This window comes from Onychostruthus taczanowskii, unplaced genomic scaffold (genome assembly GCF_017590055.1).
Source record: "Onychostruthus taczanowskii isolate IOZ18803 unplaced genomic scaffold, ASM1759005v1 scaffold98, whole genome shotgun sequence".
NCBI classification, from domain to species: domain Eukaryota; kingdom Metazoa; phylum Chordata; class Aves; order Passeriformes; family Passeridae; genus Onychostruthus; species Onychostruthus taczanowskii.
This window is the reverse complement of record NW_024507879.1, coordinates 789,989-810,744: the sequence shown is the minus strand read 5'-3', so window position 1 is coordinate 810,744 and position 20,756 is coordinate 789,989. Positions and strand designations below refer to the sequence as shown.

Here is a 20,756-nt window from a genome sequence, read left to right as displayed (position 1 = left end):
TGGTTTGACCTTTTACTTGAAAGACTCACCACTTGATTTGGCTTTTGTGTAAGTGAATAGTAAAGCATCAATCCTTCTGATTATCACCAGTTTAAAAACTTGAACTTTCATCTTAAGTAAGTGAATGGAAAAAAAGTACAGAGAGACTTTTTCTAAGATATTAAGTACCAAAAATGTATTCACTTTGTCATGTTCAGAGTTACAGTTATAAAAACTTCAGCATAGATCTTTTGGAGCAAAGATTTTACTGATTCCTGTGAATCTGATCTGTGTTGTAGCCTTGAGGCTGCATAATTTCAAGATCATTAGTTCTTTGAAGAACACTGTAATTTACACAGTAGCATAAGTATTATACTTTTGTGGTAATGAAGTTGAAATAAAAGTTGAAGAGCAAATATTAATATGTTCAATAGCAAGCTTGAGAAGTCCATTTTATGCCTGTTGAATAATTGCAAGTCTTAGAGAAATGAAAAATTTCTGTCAAGGAAGTGTGATGTTCTGAAAATGTCACAAATCAATGTTTTCTCTTGAATAATTCAGTTTCGATGTCTGTTTTTAAAACTTGAAGACTTCTGTGTTTCAGATCACACTCCTATGTGATTTAATGTGTGTTCCTGGATTGGTAAGCAGGCTTCTTCCAGTTTCTTTGTTTCTCCAGGGGTCAGGTGCACTTTTATAATGGATTATTATGCATCCCAATAGAGCTTTTTAATTGAAATTGAAACCTCCATATCTAATACCAGAAACTCTTAAAATCTAATTTTGACTAAAATATTGATTTTTCTTCACAGCCATTTAAGTTTCTAGGCTTTTAATTTCCTGTACTAAAATGAAAGTTTCTTGGGTTTATTTCTTTCCTTTTGTTTAACCTCAGGGTAAACTGGGGTGAATTAGTGATGATTATAGATCTGACTAGAAAGAGAACGTGGAATACACAGAAGTTTATATTACTATTAATGGTGTGTTCATTGTGCAGGATTTGCTGCTTTCTTAGATAAGGACCATGTCCTATGAAAGCAATTTGCATTTTACCTAAGTAAGAAATGCAGATTAAGGCTCCTGCATTTTTTCAGTACAGCAGATTATGCCATATCATTTAAAAACATTCCATAGGGAAAATAATTATCTCAAGTTCCCTGTGAGGCATATCAGTTAGAGTTCAGAATGGGGAAATTCACATGCAGAGCTCACCAATGCTCTTAAATCTTCAGAGTGAAAAGAAATGTATTTTATGTGCTTTACAAAATATTTATTGAAGGAAAGCATGGTATGAATTGAAATCTGATATAGTAGAAATAAGAGACCCTCCCCACCCCAAATGCCCCAAAATGTACCAACCAAAAAAACCCCTAGCACTCGTAGAAAGCACCTTGGAGTTTGGCAAATTTGACAGCAAAACTTCCTATGGAGCACAGAGGAAAAGGCAGCTACAGAATTGGCAAACCCTGGAGGAAAGCCTTTTGGCATTTGTTATGTTAATCATACATCATACATCTCGTCTCCTGGAGGTAGAATGTAGAGGGTTGATTTGGAAGCCTTGTTGCTGTTGGGTAAGAAAGACACAGACTCACCAGGAGTCTGGTTTGCACAGCTTCCACCTTGCTTTGGGGTCTCTCTGTTATACACACAGACCAGATCAGTAATCAGTGCATTTCACCTGACTGGCTGGCAACTAAACACTTTCCTTATAAACAATCTTTGAGGAAAACAGACAGTAGGAAAACAACACCTGCAGGCTGTGTATAATACTAAGCTATCATTGTTTATCTTCAACTCTCTAAAGTCTCACAAGCCAATTCTGGAAAAACTTGTCTGGTTTTTTCACTCTCTGACCAGGCTGTTACATCCACAAGCCCTCTTTTTTTTTTTTGTTTGTTTTGTCTACTGAAATTATTAGCAAATATTTTGACTGTTCAGCAAATAAAATAAGCTGGACATTTGTATTGCAGCCAGTGCAAAACACATAATGATTCTGGAATGTTATGAATGTTTCATGAGAGATTAATTTAGTGTTAAATCAGTAATAACAGAAAAAAACATGAACAGCTGATTGCATATGATTTGTTGTAGAATTATTTCTGTTCATATAACTCACTTTTGGTTGGGAGAATTGGGTGTTGTCAGGTAAGTAAGGTCTCCAGTGTCACTTGTATTGGGAATCCATGTTACTGTCCTGGTGTGCCAGCAGAATCCTGACTTCAGCTGAGTGCATGGGAAAGAAAGGGAAAGGAAAGAACCAACAGAAGCAAACAAGCTTTTGTTTTTAAAAGCGAGGCTATAAATCTGTAGAGCCGTTTTGCTAATACCCATTTTGGGTTTGTTACTCTTGTGCTTCAGTTCATTGGTGTGTTTGGGGAAGACTGTTGCTATAACAGTTCTCTGGGATACCTGGTAATAATGATAAACCTGTTAACATAGAGAAGGAGAACTATCCTGTGGGAAACCAGAGATTCATCTGAGAGCAGATGAGAATCTGGTCTCTCTATCTAAATTCTGCATAGCTTTTTACATCTTTATGGTCTAATCAGGTTTCAAATCCTGAGCTGCTGCTTTTGAAAAGAATGTCCTTGAGCCTAAAGGTGGTACAGTTGTGTCAGTGTGGAGGCCAGAGGTAGGTGGTCTTAAGGCAGCAGCTAAGATGACCTAAGTGTGTCAGAGGGCTCTGCCTACAGCCTTTTTATTAGCATAAAGATCCCTGGAGAGTTGTAAGGAGCAGGGGGTTTGGGATATTTTAGAAGAGCTGTATCTGAAACAGTGAATTTTAGGGTCACTTCCTCTGAAAAAAAGCTCTCACTGGAGCTTGCTGCTAGTTACCAGAGTGGTACAGAGTAATTACTGGAACATCATGAAAGGAAGGAAAGTGCAAGAAAAACACACAAATGATCATGGTTTAGCTTAATCTTCAGATGGCGATAAAAATTTTTTTGAAAGCCATTTGATCCCATGGAAAATTTTACCAGATATTTTAAAGAAGATGTGTAAGCACTGGTATAAGCAGGATCTTAGTATTTGGTGAGCTCTGTTTTTCTCTGAAGTATTGAGAGATAGATAGAAACCATCTGGTTATAAACTGAGGTGAGAAGCAATTCTATGTAACTAATGAAAAGTGTGTAACACTTGGCACAGTTGTGAAGGATTCAGCTGTGATTTTGAATGCTATCTTTTCTTGTTGCTTAGAACTTAATATGCTGCTAGTAGCTTTTAATACTGCCTGCTATGTGATAAACCAGTATGTAGCAGCATGGTGTTTAGATGGTGGATGCTGTTACCTAATTCCCAGTGAGCATTTCCTGTGGGATCAGTAAATTCAGAAATACCACAGAACCAAGAGTTGAGGGGTTTTTGGAGAACAACGTGTGTGTGTGTATCTGCAGTGCAGAAGGGATCCAGGGAAAGCATCTCCATTCCAGTCCAGCAGCCACTTGCATTCTCTGCTCTCCCAAGTACAGCGATGACCTCCAGTTTGGTGCAAAGTGTCATGGAAGCCTTCAGCAGCCCAGCAGTGACAGCTCTGTGCCCCACACACAATAATCCAAGTTGAGAAGCTCTACTTCCCAAGCAGGGCTTGTGTGCTCTCTTCTTGCTTTCTTAGAAAATGATTGTGACTTTGTCATGCTTTATAAGTTCTGATCAAGTTTTCATGTGAATGTCCTATAATTTTTTTCTCAAAATTAAATATTGTGTTTTTCTGTTACAAAAATGGATGGAGGAATTCAGCTTTTCCTTTGAGAAGAGCTAAAGAATTATTTCCATGGATTTACGCCTAAATTGTCTTGCCTTTTTTTTTGTTGAAACAGACAAATTGATATTATTTCCTTCTGTGTAATTTTCTAGGAAGTAGGTAATAGCAAACATGAAAATTCTTGCTAACAAAAATGAGACTTGATAGGTAATCAGTGGGCAGGATCTTTTGATGTGTTGTATTTTTCAGGTATTGGAGTTCAAGTATGTATTTTATGGTGCTGTGGATTTTTGAAGCTAGCAGTTCACATTTCCTGTATATTTAATCATCCATTTTGTTATTTGGTCTGGCACATTAAATAGTGGGGAACATTGAAGAAGATTTTTTTCTTAGCCTCATAAAGACTCTTCACCAACATCACTTTAACCACAGTTTCATCTTCTTGCTTGACCCATCTTTGTGGCAACTCCTTTTATCTGTATTAATACAATTTCCTTCAGATACAGAGCAGAAGTAATGGGGGAGAACATGATAAATCAGTGAGTTCTCTACCATCTGCTTTAAAAGACAGACAACAGATGTTAGTATGCAACAGTATCAGACTTCTTAGGTATCATCTCCAGCCTTTCAGTGGAGAATTTAATTAATAGTATGTATTGTGCCTTAGTAATACTATTTCTGAAAGGAAAGTTAGTCTGGTGAAATGACGGTTTTCGTGTACGTTTTCACCATGTTGCAAAGTTCACACACAATGCTGCTGAAGATGAGGATTTCATTGTTAACCTTGGTATTTATGGTAGACTTCTTGAGCACTCCTATGTTTAGTTCCTTCTCATGCGTCCTGGTTCCACAGCCACTTGGTCTGGTTTACAGCATCCGTGCTACGGGAGACTTCCCTCTCCCCCTGCTCCCGAGCCCTCACTTTGCCCCTTCCCTCATGAGCAGCAGTAGCAGTCACATGGCTGCTCAGCACTCTGGGTCAGGAAACTGCTGGGAATCCACCTGGGAAGCAGGAAGGTTAAGTTTTCCTTCAGGTCAGCTGCCCCATGTAGTTTGCTGTGTGGATGCCTGAACTCAAGGGAAGGGAGTGAGGAAGTCCAGAGGAGCACTCCATGCTTTTGGTGGCACTGCAGACCCAGTGACTCATCCAGCTGGAGCTGGCAGTGGCACAGCTTTGGTGACAGAAGGCAATGTCCAGGATTGGTGGAGAGCTGTTGTTGCTGGTTCCCAGGAGGCATTGTGTGGAAGAAGTTGTTAGTGTAGTCCTCAGTGGGAGCAATGCTGTGTGACCCTGCTTGGATGGATGGAACCTGTACCTCAGCATTCATGGGAAGGGCAGTCTGCACTAAGTTGGTTCCCAGGAGGCATTGTGTGGAAGAAGTTGTTAGTGTAGTCCTCAGTGGGAGCAATGCTGTGTGACCCTGCTTGGATGGATGGAACCTGTACATCAGGGCAGTGCAGCATTCATGGGAAGGGCAGGCTGCACTAAGCGAACATGTACAAAGCCAGATGTCTGGCTGTGACAAAGACTGAAAGTGGTACAAGGAAAAATCTTTCTTATATCCACTAGCATAATGTACTGACTAGTATTTGCAGGACATTGTCTTGCTCTCTTTATGGAAATTGAGGTTTGTCATTTTCAAAACCTTACAGCAAGCTTATTAGGATACTGTGAATCCTAAAGCTGTGGAACACCAGCATGTGTTGGAAGGCACAGTACTTTATGCTTCTGTACAAATAGACTTAGATGTTTGTTTTGGCTTGAACTTCTCTAATAAACAGTTTGAAGGGGGGAACCTCCCCCCCACTGTTACTCTTAGGTTCCCCTGAAAGTCTCATGCTGGCTGTGACTGCTTGGCTCACTTACAATAGTACTTGGAGACAGAATAATTAACTAGAAAATACCTTGAGGTTGTTTTCAGTCTTAACTTTCATCTTCCAACATCTGTTGTGTTAGACTAGAATCCTCAACAAATTCTCACTTTGTAATATTAAACAAAAATACAAATCCTGAGTAGCCTCAGCTTCTGTAGCAATACAGAAGCTGTCCTGTTTTGTCCTTCTTGCCTCACCTGCAGTCAGTGCACAAAAGACATGAGACTGATTGAGATTTTAAAGTTGCTGGAGGGCATTTGCTATATTGCATCATAGTGCTATGAATGTTTTATAAACAATTTGTTTCTCCCTTTGCCTTTAAAACTTGAAAGTATTTTTCCTAGAAAGGCTTTGTGGTTTTTTTTTAATCTCTTCAACTTAATCCTTTTTTTCTGGATTTATAAGTTAGAGATGCTACATTTCGTTGGTGACAGTCCTACAGCAAAATGCTAGGAAGGAAAAGAATGGCGATAAAGTATCATTATTAGAGACTTCTTGTGGTAAAGAACCTATTGAATCTGGAGAGCAGGGTAGAAAAGCTTAGAGTAGTACAAGACAGCAAAATAATACCACTGTTAAGAGATGGAGTCTTACATAGTTTTTGGAAGAGAGGGATGGGCAGCAATAAAGAGCCAAAAATGTAAATGGCTGTAGCGTGCAGTAATAGAGAGGTGCAAATAGCACAGGCTGACAAGGGAATTCATTGCTCTTGTTGAAGCAAGGAGCTAAAATCACTAATCCATGAATCCATCTGACATGGCTTTTTTTGGGGCATTGTGCGTCTCTGTTAGCAGCTTTACATCTAACCTGGAAATGTTTCCCTGCTGGAATACTGGCAGTGTGACGGGGATTCTTGTGGGTGCTCAGCACCCTGCAGTCACCTGGGGATGTAGATGAGGAACAGATGGAATCACTTAGTCTGGCAAGCACTTAGGGAAGTGGGTGAGGTACACATGAGTCTGGTGTAGCTGCACTGATGACAGGATGGGCTGTGTGTTCCACGTTCTTGTGTGTGCCTCTGTGTCCCAGGAGCTGCAGCTGCTGAACGAGCTTTCTGGAGATTGCTGCTGCCTTCTGCATCAGCTTGAAAGCTAAGGCACAACAATTTCTTTTTACTCCCTGCACACTGTTCCCTTGCCCTTTGTGCAGGGTCAGACTTCAGTGAACTTCCTTCAATTGAGGAAATTCTGGCACAGCTCTGAGGGAGGATGTTAAAGGAATCGTGGATGTGGTCCTGCCTGGGCCAGACTGATCCCCAGTGCTCCCTTCCAGCTGCTACCATTCCATCAGTCTGTGGAGTATCTGACCTGCAGAAGGGTGAAAGGGCGACTCTTACAAATGCTGGTTGATTCATGTCTCTGAGCTTCCAGGGTTTTACAAAGAGCTTTTAAATGTTTTTATAGGACTGTAATCAAATTCAAGGCACTGGATGACTACCCTTCTTGTGTTTTCATGATTTTTGAGTGCAAACTACAATGCTATAATGTCATTAAATGTGGCAAAGAGCGATCTGCAAGAGGATTTTCTGTGTTTCATTTTGCATTCATATTTGCAAAAATATCTAGCCATTTGACTGCCTGCTTTACTAAATTCCTAATTAAAAGTAATTAGGAAAAGTCACAGCAGCTTTGAAAGTAATAGTAAAAGTAGCAAGTACAGCAGCAGTTTGTTTCCTTCCTGTATCTCTTAGATGATTGTGCGTTATTATTAACAAGGAGGCAGAGCCTTAATTTGCTATTCTGAGTTAGAAAAGCTTTGTTTTATGTCACAAAGCTTTTGCTACTATTGCAAACAGAGTAATTTCAGGTGTTGTTTACCAAGCTCATTCCCCCCCAGTATATCTTTAAGTGATGAATTGATGGGAATGAAATTTCAGTTTTCAGATAAGGTCATGCCATTATGTGTATCATGGGATTGTAGTATTTTCAAGACTATTCTTAGGATTTTGTAGGCTACACAGGCAACTTGATGCATACTTGTAGAGAGTTTTGCATTTGTTAAGAACTCTATAATAGTCTTTGGTGGTGTTGGTTTTCACATTTTATTTCCCGCATGTGCTGGTATTGACATCCTAGCAGGAAAAGGTGTGGACAATATGTGTGGCTAGGATGCCATAACCTTACTCTGGATTTCAACTGTCTCTTTCTGTAACTTCCTCGAATATTGAACTGCTATCCCATGTAGCTTCTGATACCCAGGAACTGAAATGAGACCTGGCTAGTGGTTATTGTCCTGTGCAGGAACATTTGCTCTAATTGACCTCTGACAGTAGAGGATGTACTGTAGAGAGTGTTCTGACCACATGGCTATAAGAAGATCAGAACAAGCACACCATGTGACATTGGGTGTAAAACCAGTGATGGAGCCCTATTTTCCTGGGGTTGGCTGAATGTGTGCCTAAAGATGGGAATTCCTTGTTTTCCTTTGCTTGCATGCATGGCTTCAAGTGTGGTTCTTAATTGTTGGCTATGGTTAAACCACAAGTACTGAATGTTCTTGCTTAATGCAAGCAGACTCTTCCCATTGCTGGTCCTGCTGTAAGTGAAGACAAACACATCACCTGAGTGTTGTTCTGGCACTAATCCTGCTAGAGGAAGAATGTTGTCTGCATGGGCTCTTGGCTTATTTGTCTGTTCACAGTTGTGTTAAACTGGGAGAGAGTGTAGGTGCAGAAGAAGGGATTACAAGTGACCTCACTCCTGACAAGTCACAGCTGTACTAATTACCAAAGAAGAACAATGCCCTTGATGGGTTGCAGCTGTGACTAAAAAAAAATATAAGTGTGATAAAAGGAGTGGATTGGCTGGTCAGGGAGAGCCTGGAGAAAGTGTCTATAGGAAGTGGACCTTGAGGAGGCGGAGAAGTCCTGAGGAAGAAGGAGCAACTCAGAGCAACACAAAGGAGAATGAAACAAGGAAGACAGCTGCTGCAAAAGATCTGCTGTGAGGTCAGTCTGGGTCTGATAGACTTAGAGCCTGCTGTTGGAGCCTGCAGTCATAGTGGAGCTAGGTAAAATCCTGCAGTTAGAGGCAGCAGGGGAATACTCCTGCAGTCATATTCCAACAGGAATAGCCAGCAGTCTGAGTCTATCAGAAAAGCCAACAGCAGAAGTTTGCTGTAGTCAGGATGGCTAAACTGTAAAGAAGAATAAACCAGGAACCTTTTCACATTATTAAATGAGTCTGTGTCTTGGCTCATTTCTACCCCTAACAAGAGGTCTGCCACAGGGGGAGAGAGGAGCAGCCCAGGAAGATTGGGGTGTTAGTAGCCTGCGGCAAGGAAAGCCTTAGCAAGGTCCTTGAAGCCTGCACTGGGGGGCCAGGAGCATGGAGTGAGGCCTTGGGAGGACAGCAAAAACCTCCAGGACCTCAAAGGGCATGGTAGTGTTTGCTGCTGCTTACCTTTCTGACTGTGGCAGAAACAGGTGAAAAACTGGAGTTTGACTGTGTGAGGGACATGGAATATACCTGAGGATGCCTGTGCATCTCACTTTTTTATCAGACTATTTCTACCTGTTCTTTCCAGAGGCACAGTATAGATTTTCATCTTCCATGTCCATGTCTCTCTGTAACTCTCCTAAAGCTTTCTGCTCTCTGTCTGTTCAGTAACTTCTTTTTGTGTGAGGCTGAAAGCTTGCTGTTGGCTTCAGCTCTTTGTTTCTTCAGCTCAGACCATACCATAGCTTATAGATGTTGTAGGAAATCAAGGGAATTGACATTTAAATAATGACTAAAGAACAGTTTTGTTTGTAATGGTGATGGTTTTGTTAGAAATCCCAAGAGGGAAGGAAGAACTAATTAATACTAATGTAGTAGGATGTTTGTGTTTTCCTGTTGCTCTTTTGGTTGGGATTTTCTATAATGTACTTCAAAATGTACATGAAGCAATAGTTGTGTCATACATGTTGAGCTTTACTGATGTCCTTCCCCCCCACCAGTTTATAAATGTAATGCATATGTGTGTTCATCTTACCAAATATTCAAGGACTGTAACTGTAGTGTAGTTACAGTGCAATTGTTCTAGTTTCATTACAGTTTTATTTAATCTCTCTCAAATTTGGTACATGAATGAATAGTCCACAAGGACCTTTCTGTTTTATATGCATTACTTTATAAATTGGACTAAAGATCTACTTGGGTATAAAATCCAATAAACAGAAGGTTAATGACAGAAGCTTCAGTTTTATACAGTAATTTTAGTACGCAGCTAATTTGATTGATAATGATGGGTGTTGTATTTAGGGACTTTTTATGCTGAATACCTTTTGAGATCAAGTCCTTAGATTGTGTAATTCCCTGGAGAGTTTTCTTCCTGCCTGCATGTGCTGGGAAGCTGTGCCATAGCTGTGGGTGTGTGATGTGTGCTGGTGGCTGCATGGCTTGTCTCAGTTTGATCAGCAAACCCAGCTATGCCCAGTGGGAGGAAGTTTTATCCCAATGTAGTTGGTACTGCTGGTGTGCTTTGGTAGAGCATTCACACAGCCTAAGAAAATGTAGAAAAGATTTACATCTCTAAAATGTGAAGAGACTTGGAACACTGTTCTGGTTTGAAAGCAAAACCAGTGAGAGACTCCAAGTCAGAAATACAATTTATTAGGAAAAGGGGAAAAAACCAATACATGCAATAACAATAGAAAACACCACTGACAGTCAGAATTACAACCTGACACCCTGCTAGTTAGGGTGGTGGTAGCAGTCCAGATGAAACAGTCTTGTTGAAGTGGTGATCCCGTAGAAACGATCTGGTAGCTCTTGTCTTCTGGAAAACTAGTGGGTAAGGGTGGCCATTCCTCTGGGAATCCAGTGGAAAGCCTGCTTGTTGTGTCCCAAACCCAGATTATATCCAGGTGGGGATGCTTAGCTCCTCCCCCCTGGGCGGAGCATCTCACAGTGGGCTGATGTCATTCTGCGTCATGCTGTGGGTCCTTGATGGCCCGTTAAACAGAAATGGCTCTGGGAGGGAATTATCTCTGAGTCATGTGGCAAGACATTGATGGGCCCCTTGACAGGAGATAAGGGAAAAAAACAATGCCCCTCCTGATTTCAGCAGCTCTTGAGGATGGGAATAGAATACATCTTTATATTACAACTGTAATAAATAGGTGTGATTCATGCTGATAAAATTGAAACAGTAAACAATATTGATACAGTAATTAATATTTGGAAATAATAAAACAGTTAAAGGTGTAATGCCAAGAAAGAAAGGGAGAGGAGGGGCTCTCCCCCCTTCTCCTGCAGATGTTCAGAACTGGAAGAAGCAAGAGATAACTATTACTAAATTTAGTTGGAAGAGAGGAAAATTTGGTTGGACATCCCGGAAAATGTTAATTATATGAGATTTATTGCTTTGATGCTAGAACATAATATTGGCTTGCATGATATTAGTTTTGGCTTACATGATACCAGCTTGGTGTGCACGTGTAATCCAAAAGGTGAATCAAAAGACACCGAGGAAGAGGAGAGACCTTCATCAGAGATGACCCCCAAAGAATGGGGGACCACCTAAAAAATGGTGGAGCATGCGTGGTAAAAGTGATAGTGAAGGTGGAGATACAAGTGTGACTAATCGAAAATGGGAGGAGATGGTGATGATGTACAATATAAAAAGGAGAATTTTAGGCTTGGCAATTCGTACGTGAGGGGACGGGTCAAGCCCTGCACTCTGTACCCTGTGCTACCCTGCTCAGTTATTTTTGCTTATGTGCTATTACAAGAACCAAATTGTCCCTTATCATAACCAAATTATATTGTCAATATTTTGAGTGTATTCAATTTTATATATTTTAAGCTACTTAATTAAAATTGCTGCTACATTTAATTTCTTTTGGGTTTTTTTATGACGGGATAATTGGGCAAATATAACATAACCTAGGACAAACACAACGGTAAATACATTTATAGTGAACTGTAGTTAGCTGAGCTCCAGATCTGGATGGAGCACTGTTGAAGATAAGACTTCCACTATGTTTTGTTTTATTATTTTGTACTCAAAACCATTATAAACAGAACTCAGATTTTTTTTTTTTAATTTCCTCCTACGTGTATCAGTAAGTCCTGAGAATTATTTTAACTTTCCATTTTAAGAATATGCTTATCTTGAAATCAGGATTTTGAGAATTCATTGCTCAAGGCTTGATAAACTTGAGTGGAGTGTTCTGTGGCTTTCTGAGCAGAATCTAATTGTCCCCATGTATACAAACTATGGCTACAAGAAAGTAATTGTTCCGTTAGAGCATTCAAACTTAGCTAAAATTAAAGTTATTGCCCAGTGTTACAATTTGCTGGATCCTAGGTGTGATCCTGGATAATGGATGTATAGCTAATACAAAAAATACAGTTGGAGGAACAGTGTTTTTTTTATTGAGTCAAAAAATGCACTTTTGGTTCTTGAAATAAACTAAGGTATTTGTACAATCCACCCCCATACCTTTGAATATTGTATCCAAAACATTCCCGGGGTCACTGACAGACACTGTATTCAAAAAGGCAGAAACACGAATGTTTGTTCTCTGTACTTGAGTTTCAGTACTGCAAAGTAAAGTGAAAGTAACTGAAATTATGGTTCCATGCAGATCAGACACCTGAAATCTGACCTGCAAAAAAAGCCCAACATATTTGGGGATCTGCTGTCTGCTACACTTGTCAGGTCGAGTGAAGTAAGTTCTGGAAGGAAAGTGCTGTTGGATGCACTTAAGAATCAGTCTGTAAGAGTTCAGCCTATTCTGATGCCTGTCTCCAAAAAATAGAGTGACTATCCACCCAAATGTAAATACTGAATATTTAATTGCATTTTCAGTTCTTCTGTGCTTTTGTGACATTTTAAACTAACATAATGGAAATGTTTGTTTTGTTAAAGATAACTTTGTGTGCCTTTTCAGTAGAAGGGTTTCAAATTCATTCATAAATGTGCATGTAGTCCCTAAGTAAAGCCAAAACACAGATGTGTACAGGGGTAGGAAGAGCTTTAGAGGACTACTTGGTGTGTATGGGTTTGGTTTTGTTCCTGAGCAGTGCATCATGCCTCTCAGCAGGGCTAGACTATGTTGGAAGGTTTGCTTTTGAGTGAAATTACACAATTTGTTTCCATAAAATACAAAAATCTTATCCCAGTGTAATGACATATTTCTGTATATTACTGGCTGCCACTGCCAAGACACCAGGAGACAAAACCGTGCAGAATTTTGTCTTAATTTCTTGCCTGGTGTATCAGATCAATAATGTTTGTAGAATTGCTGGGTTACCCCCTTGCCCACAGTTCTGTTTGCTCTTGAGGGATTGCTTTATCTGCGTGCTCTTAATTTAGTCGCAAGTTCCTTGGCCAGTAGCTTTTAATAACCATGTAGACATTTAATCTTCCTTTAATTGTTGGTATCAAGAAGGCTTTTGCTAGATTTTTAAGGTGAGGTAATGTAACTCTTTGTTCACTGAGGTTTTTTGCAGAACTTCAAGTTGCCTCATATTCTCAGAACAACTCATATATAACTTATCAAACTTATTACCAAATGTAGTCAAGTATGTTCAGTGTTAAACCACATGCCTTGAGTGCTATCCCTCCTTCCTGCTTTTTAAATTGTGGGAAAGGAGAAAAAATCTTAGTAAATTCTTTAAATACTAGCTCTGCTAAAGTAGAGGTTGCAAACAGGGCTTTGAAATTTTAACTTGGGTCATAATTTGTCTTACTTGTTTTCACCACTGCATTTAGTATTTTAGGGATTCTTAATGCATCATTGTTCCTTGTTGAATTTTTGAGTCTCTCTCTGAAGCAGTAGGTGTCTTAATCTTGAACATAATGTGAAATTTATGGTCCTGTACCGCCTGTACACTTACCTCCTCATAACTATCAGGACTAGATAATGCTGCTGAGGTGGCATTTTCCGGGATGTTGTGGGGAGAGGAGTGGGCTGTGGGTGGAAATTCTCTGATGTTCAGAAATGGATGAAAGCTTCTTGTGGAAGTACAATCTTGCTTTGTCTTCACATGTCACTTTTGATACAATGATTAAATAATCTCCCTTTACTCTGCATCTACTTTCAGCTGTTTCCAGTGGGGTTTTTGAATTTACCAAACAATTCAAGTCAGTTTTATTTACAAATATAGCCAGTAATTTATTTACTCTTGGAATGTGCTTAGCCCTTGGGTAGACTGTGTCTGTATTGTCTAGAGCTGTTATCAACACGACCTCAATTTTATTTATTTTTATTTATTTATAGTGACTGAAATGCATTTTATGATTAAATATATTGTATACAAGATATTCAGCTTTCAAAGCTTTAAATTGTTATGGGTTTTTGATATCTGTGTTACTGCAATTGCTTTATAGGCCAGATGCCAAAGCAACAGTGCCACTTATCCTTGCACCTTTTTACCATTGTAGTGGGGGTTTTTGCTTCCAAGTTTGTTTTTTGACTTAGTAGTAAATAGATACTCTTTTTTGCACAGCTTGGGTATATCTGGATATTTAAGCTCCCCCAATGTGTTAAGAGAAATGCAAGGCACAGCTTGGCAGAAGTTCCCCACAATTTTGTGTTAAAAGAGCAAAAATAGCAGAGTGCCAGCATGTTCCTGTGGTTTCTTTAGTACAACCATTGCATCCTAGTAGTGACCTAGCAAATCTTGTCATGGTGTTCCTTGCATTGTTTACGTTTCCTAGATTACCCTGGGGAAGTGTGTCACTCTTGCCCCAGAAGGAATTGATGTCAGTATTTATCACAGAGTTACTCTGGAACTGCATTTCAGAACAGCAGTAGTTCAGGTTGGAAGGGACCTTAGGATGTCTACAGCTTTTTGCCCATAGCTGTTTGTTTCAATGCTCAGTTTCAAACTGAACTCTGACCTTTCTCTAAACTTTGACTGCTCAAGTGTTGAAAGTGCAAGGGCAGAGGATGCACAAACTGTTTGGGCAACTTGTTTCCACAGCTTGACTAACCTTGGTGTGAAATTGCTCCTGTGTGCATCTGTGCCATCTCTCATCAGCTTCTCCCTCTGTCAGAATACCCTTCCACCATGCATGGCTGTGAAGAGCCTGTCTGTGCTGCTTTTGTCATCTCCTTTGTGTTGAGGGGCTGCTCTTGGGGTCCTCTGAAGCCGCCTTTTCCTCAGGCTGAAAAAGCTCACATCTCTCTCCCTCCTGAAGGGTAAGAGCTCCAGCCCATACCAGCCCCTAACCTTGTAGGTGGCCTTCTGCTGAATTTGCCTTACTTATTTTTGTCTCTGTTGTATCAGAGAGCCCCAGACTGGACATGGTTTTCTAGATGTGATCCAGCAAGTGTCCCTTCTTCCTCTGCAGCATGGCTGTGCCCTTGGAGCTCGCTGAGCTGTCAGCTTTCATTGGGGAATGCTGCTGACACGGAGCAGGGTGTCAGGTCCTTTTCCAGCAGAGCTGCCCCCAGCCAGCCACTTTCCAGACTGTGTCATGATGAGTATGTTACCCAGCTGCAGGACTGGATTTTAGATGTTCACGTGATCATTGTAGGAAGAAAAACTCAGGTTCTCTTCCATCAAAACCAGCTGGACATGAGTTTTCTTCCTTACAGTCCCAAGTAGTGCAGTTTCTTTTGTGATGTAGCATGAGGTACTTATTTTACTAACAGCTTGGAAAAAATCCACCTTCTAAAAGCTCAGAAACGAGTTTTCTATGTTTTGTTGTGTTATCCATGTACGTACCTCGATTAATCCTGTTCAGAAACTGGTCACATTACATAAATTAATTGGGGTCAGTGTAAGATGCACAGAATAGTTTTTATTTTAAACAAAGGCATGAATTCTGATCTCTAAAAATGACAGACTCAAATGACAGACAGAACATTGATGCAGTTCACCTTGAATATGACTATCCTGTTATAATTCCTTTGGCAATAAAATATGGAGCTACAAATTTTCACCTTACTTTAACAGAACTCTGGTGAAGTTGTAAAAGGGGTTTGTCCTAGGGGGAGCTTTTTCAGCTTTGCTGTAGTAGCTTACACTAGGGCAAAAATGACCCTTCTGTTCTTGGAAGTAAATTCTCAAGGATATTTGAAAAATATTTTACTGAACTTGGCTCTGTTGTTACTGTGTCAAGTTGATGTATTTACAACCTAATTTTGTTGTAAATTAGTCTGCTGGATGCAAGTGACTGTAAAGCTGGGTGGCCAGCCCCTGTTCATCTGAAAAGAAAGATAATTGCCAAACAAAACCCAAGCTATTAATTAAGGTATTTTTCTTGTTTTGGTTAGAGGGGCTAACAGTTTTTGGTATTCAGAATATCCTTATATTTAATTTCTAAGAAATTTCTAGTTTACTTCTGCTGTAGTCACTGCCATAACAGACATTTGCCATTGGTTCATTCCTTGTTTTTTTAATTGAAAGACTGTAAAGTATTGCCTTGTAATGTTCATCCAACCCTGCCTACGTAGTTTTTACTCTTGGGTTGTCTCCTGTTGCCTGACCTTGGGCTGGATGATTTATCCTTCCCTCAAGGCACCATCTCACTGAACACTGCTTCCTTGCCTCCTGTGGCAGGATGGATATCTGCTGTCCCCAGATTGTTACTTCTGCAATAAAGGAGTAACTGTGCCAGTCTTGAGCTGAGTGTGAACAGTGTCCAGGTGTGGGTTTGTGGACCTGTCGTGGTCTTGTTTTGTTTTTCTGCCCCTCCCACGCACCCTGATTTAGCCCATTGTGCACAGGAGTGTGTCCCTGAAAGCTTCATGTCCTGTGCACGCCTCAGATTCCCTTTTAATTTACCTGTATTTTGATGTAGCAGCTGGCTGTTCAGAAGTTAGTAGAAGGTAGGATCCTTATTACTGTCATCATTTTGCTGTGTCCTCAAGCTTCTCTCAACTTTTGCAATCACTGTGCTATTAAACTTCAGTTTGGTTTCCATTTGATGGAATGTATAGAGTATGATGTATCCTGTACTTGATGAGGACATAGGGCTATTACTGCTGTGAAGCTAATAATAGCACATGCTGTCCTCGTCTAGGTCCTGCTCACAAGTCCAAGGATTTATTTGAAAACTGGTAATTTAGATCCTAGTGAAATACCCCAGCTGTGAGCAGGTGTAGTAACAGCTTTCTGGTAACCTGAACTGTGATATTTGTGTGCAGGAATACAAATGGGGAAAAAGTAATAATGGAATTTGAACAGCCTAATATGCTATAATAAGGTAGAATAAAGCTGTATTTAATTAGCCAGTAACAAATGTTAACCTTATTTTAGATCAGGAAGCAGTGGTGAAACAGGGACTTCTGATGAGTTTTGCTCTCATTGTTTCTTGAGGCCAATTCAAATAATTTTACACCATGAATGATAGTTGGAGTGAAGTAGAAAAGCTAATAAACCTCATGAAGCCTAAGAAAGTGCCATTTTCAAGTTGGTCTCTTGTTGGTGAGTCCAAGTATGTCCCAGTGTGAAGTTTTCTTTTTCTTTTTTGTTTTTCCTTCTTTCTACAGGAGAAGAGGGTTTAAGATCTCATTTTTACTTGTGTGATAACGTATGTCTTCAAGTTTGTGGGGTTAGATTGGGAGTACACAGTCTGAACCATGCAAGTGGATCATGGCTTTGGAACAGTTCCAGATGGAACAAAGCTCACATTAGATCTGTGCTTAGTCATAAATCTCGTACCTTGATGTGGTTTCCCAGCAGGACAAAGACATATGGGGTCTGTAGTGTGCTCTGCAATTTAGATATGACAGGATTTTGTTTTCAGTACTATTACTCTGATTTGCTTTATGGTATGTTTTTCTGAGTTGTTTCCACACTTCTGGAAGCCATGTTTATCCAAAGTCAAATTGAGTCTTTTCTTAATAGGACATTAAGGGTTAGAGCAATTTACCAGGGGAACCGTAAGGAACAGTGTCACCTTTAATGTTTAATTCAGGATTAGCTGTCTTTGTGCGGGATGGACCTGATTTCACTTGTAGCTGTAAATTTCCTGAGGGAAGCCGTAGGTAAGTGCTCTGGTTTGTGTTGGTGAGGTGGTTAGAGGTGATAGATTGCAGCCCTTGTGCAGCCTCACCCATATGATGTGCCAGTGCAGTCTCTGTGCTGTTAGAGCAGAGTGCTCACCTGTTTGGGCTGTAGTTACTGCAGGCTTCAGGATTTTTTTTCCAGAGATATCTGGCATCATAAAGATTTCTAAATGCACCCATCTGATAAAGTTGGCTACATTCTGTAACAGCTTTGATGGTCTTCCCAAGCACTTCACCTCTTTATTGCACGTGGTGAGACAAAAGTTGTTCTTTTATCTTTTGTGAGATAAAAGATGCTGGCTCTGATAGTAGAACAGCTTTTTTGCACCGTCTCATTGTTACTTTTGGCAGAGCCAACCTGGTAAATCTGGCATAACAAAGAAGAAAATGCAGTAAGAAAAAGACTATTGTATTCGAGCAGAAATAGAGTTTGACTTTCAGCTAATATCTAATTAGGAGCTCAAACAGAAAAGTTAGAAATTACCTGTTCAGTATTTCAGTCTTGATGGACACATTTTAAAACCTAAACTAGATAGTGTGGTAAGTCAAAACAGGACCAATGTGACCTAAGAATTATTGAGAGGAAATTTTGAGCCCCGGGCTTAGAAAATTGATCCTGTGAAAATTGATCAAGCGTGATAGGAATGAAAACAGTTAAAGCCTCAACTTCTACAAATTTCTTAATTTTAGAAGTGTTGGGGAAGCTGCTGTAGAGCTGAACAGAAATGGGCTTTTATATATTGCAGTGCCTGTGGAAAGCTACATGTCTTGGGTATTGCTATTGAAATAGAGAAAGTGGAGGTGATAGCCACAGTATGCAACTGTAGGGGAATAGGCACTGAATTGAGTTTTTGGGTGTGCTGTGCATTCCAACAAAATGTAAAATTTGGACAAAAACGTATGTGCTGACGGGTTATAACCTGCTTTCCAACGTTTTCCAATGTTTGGAGTTAGAATTAGAAAAATTATTGTAGTGGTTTTGGTTTGCCAATTTGAGATTTCCCGGCCAATGCAGCACCACAATAATGTGGTGGGCTGAGTGCTGGCTAAATGACAGGGCACTTACTACAGTGTACTTATTTCCTGCTGTGAGATAGGGTTAGGAGGAAGGCAAAGCAGGCTCAAAACTTTAAAAGGGTATAAAGAAAACTTTATTAACAGTAAAACAAAGAATAATAAGAATCAAAACTTTCAGAACATTTCCCTCCTCCTTACAACTTTCCCACTAACAATGTATACAATTCAGTCAGTTTATCACCTCTAGAATAATCTTTCTTCAGTTCACTCGGGGAGAAGAGTGTCCCTTGCCATGCCATGGAGACTTCTCCACAAGAAACAGTTCCCTCGTGGCTTTTAATTTTCACAGATAGCAGCTGCCTGGAAAATCTGCAATAGTGAAGTCCCTCCCATCTTTTCACAGTCTTCTCACAGCTGTGTTTATGGGCCACATCAACTTATGGGGTACTATTTTAAGGATGAGCTGTTTAAGGATAAAAGTTCTCTTCATCTATCTTTGAAATCATCTTCATCTCTGGGAACAGAGGTCTTCTCTCCCTGGGGGCACAGGGTCATGATCACTCCTCTCTCTCTCTGTTTGAACTTCTCATGGGATTACAGCTACTTCAACATCTGTTTACTTTAGCATAGATGTGTTTGCTCGTATTTTCGATTTGAATGCTTCAACCCATGTACTCTCCAATGAGTTACAGAGAAAAAGAGTCTGATGTATCAATTATATTCTTCTCCATAGTTTTACAAGAGGATTTCAGCTTAAACTTAAGGTATCTCCCCATTCTCCTGCCATATTGGACTTGATTCTTCCTGCCGCTGCTGGGGCCCGGCCCTGCCTTGGCTGGAGCCCCCACAGCCGCCCCTCCCCTGCCCTGCCCGGCCCCCAGGCCAGGAGGGGGAAGTGAAGTGTTGCACTTCAGTGAGTCCCTTTGAGCCACCTGCGCTTTCAGGGCCTGGAGCATGCTGGCTAAAAAGGAGCTAACAAACAGGGCAAGGATGGGTCTTTGTTTGGAGATCGAAAGGGTGTTTATTCTTAGAGGGTCCAGGGACAAAGACAAAAACACGGTGGAAGGCACAGGGTTAAATAAGGGGAAAAAGGGGTGGATCTGAGGGACGAGGGCCAATGGAAATGAGGAAAAGTGGTGCAGGGTCGGAGCAGTAAACCAGGAGAACCAGGAAGGCAACCATGGGGCAAATGAGAGCCAATGGGGATAAGAAAAGGAGAGAACATTCTAGGGGGAATGCCGATATGGAAAAGGCAGCTGAACAGGGGTGACATCAATTGGGGGAGCCACTGAAACTTAAAACATGAACATGTGGTTGCAGAGGCTTATGGGAGGGAGACTTTTCCCACCCTAACCACAGGGGTGTTTCTCCTAGCCTGTTTCTGCCGTTCCGGGGTTGAAGCGCTGTAGTCTCTGTGGCAGCCTCCCAGCCTCCACAGGGAAGGAGTTCTCCCTCCAGACACCAGAAGAAAAAGAGCTTTTCCTGGAGTTTTTTAACATGTGTGTTCACAGGGGTGTATTCAGCTTTCTGGTGGTTTAACAACGTGTCAGTCTTCACAACTAGGCGCTGATTGGTGTTTCTTAGACGTGGAGGAAGCTCTCAGCAGCTCCATTCAGAAAAATCATTTCCGTGGGTGGCTTCTTCCTGCCTCACCAAATGTCAATTAATGCAAAACCAGCACAGTTATTACTTACAACTTGCATCCCCACTTCTATAAACGTGTCCCCCAGCACATAGGTGCTGCTTGTTTGATTCCAGCCTTGATGCCTTTCGCTCCTGGCAGTATCAGAGCTTCTGCTCTTTTCCTGTGTTGTAATAAATGTTTGTTACTGGGTCAGGAACCCAGCTGACCAAAATGGGGCAGGCAGAATTCTCATTGTTACTGCACTAGCATATTCTGGTCTATTGAAGTGTCTTGCAAAATCTTTTTATGACTCTTTCCAGGGCCAGTGTGCAACTTGAACATTTTCTTCCTTTTTCAGAAAGCAAATGAGAACGTGTAATATATTTCATTTGGGATGTTGGGGTTTTTTCCTTCTTTTCCTGTTGCTCTTCCTGTGCTTTTTAATTCTCTGCCATGCTCAGCAACAAGGGTGTATTGTTTTTATTCTCCCCATGTTTTGCGAGGTGTTTGACTGTCTTAAAATTATCCCTCCCTTGATAAATAAGCAGTATTCAGAAGGAAAGAAAGGGAAGTGCAAGGTTAATGTTCAGCTTCTACCCGGCATATGT

General features: G+C 40.6%; 1 protein-coding gene across 3 annotated transcripts in view; it reads left to right on the top strand.

The window, feature by feature from the left end:
• CTNNA3 (catenin alpha 3) overlaps positions 1 to 20,756 on the top strand; it is a 426,086-nt gene that overhangs the window by 282,382 nt on the left and 122,948 nt on the right. The window lies entirely within an intron of this gene.